Source organism: Ipomoea triloba, chromosome 7, assembly GCF_003576645.1.
Source record: "Ipomoea triloba cultivar NCNSP0323 chromosome 7, ASM357664v1".
NCBI lineage: Eukaryota > Viridiplantae > Streptophyta > Magnoliopsida > Solanales > Convolvulaceae > Ipomoea > Ipomoea triloba.
In genome coordinates, this window is record NC_044922.1 from 8,440,104 (window position 1) to 8,441,203 (window position 1,100).

Consider the following 1,100-nt stretch of genomic DNA (forward strand, 5'->3'; position numbering starts at 1 on the left):
TCCCCTCAAAAATTCGAAATTTCCAAGAGGAAAACAAGAGAGAATATTTCATCTTCATTCTTGAGTTCAAGCTTCAACAACTAGGGTTTTCCATATCAAGGTCATCTTTGTTCGGTAAATTTCTATTTTAATCGGTTCAAAAGTTTTGTCCTCCGTCCTAGATCTTGAATCCAAGTATAGTTTTCTTAAAATATGTGGTTATGATGTTATATACTTCCTAGGATTTGTAGGAAAATTTTGAGGTAAGAAAATCCTATTTTACTGATTATTTTAGTATAGTTAGTGTTCTCAAGGATCTAATATTATGTATGTTGTGGATAATTTATGGATTGTGTAGAAGAACCAAAGGAAGTGGAAGAGTGAGCATCTAGAGGAAGTTAGTAACATTTTCAAGAAGATAAGGTAATCTTTATGTCCACCAAAACCTTTTTCCACCATGATATTCATGAATTTCTTGATAAAGTATGGATATAAAGATTTTAGTAGATGAAATTTGGTGTGATTGTGGTATAGCAAGAGTATATGTGTAGATATGGGTATGATATGTTGTGGTGAATATATGAAGAAGACTTGTATAAATATGTAGAATCTTATATATATACATATATACGTGTAATATTATTATTACACTTGTGAAAATATTGACAAGAAACTAAGACAGATTTCTGGCTGTAACTTCCGAGAATTTCTGGGAAAAATCGGTAAAGTATTTTGATCCAATATTTTTTTATACATGTAGTTTTATAAGTGTAGAACCTACATATAAAATTTCATAATTTTTGGAGTAGTATAAGTATGGTTTCCGAATTATTTTCCAAAACTGGTCCAGAGAGAAGAAAATTCCGGACAGCACACTGCCAAGGGAAAAAATGGAATTTTCTGTGTTAATTCGTGAACCAAAATGACCAAAACTTTTTATGGAAATCAAGTACTATGAGTTAGGGTTCTACCATAAAAATTTCAAGTGAAAAAGAGTTCGGGAACTATCTTTACCGGCTCAATCTTTCAGACTGCGCCAAGCTGAAATTTTCTTATAAGGAGGTGGTATTATGTATATGAAACCTATGTATATACGTGTAGTATATATATTTATGTGTGTA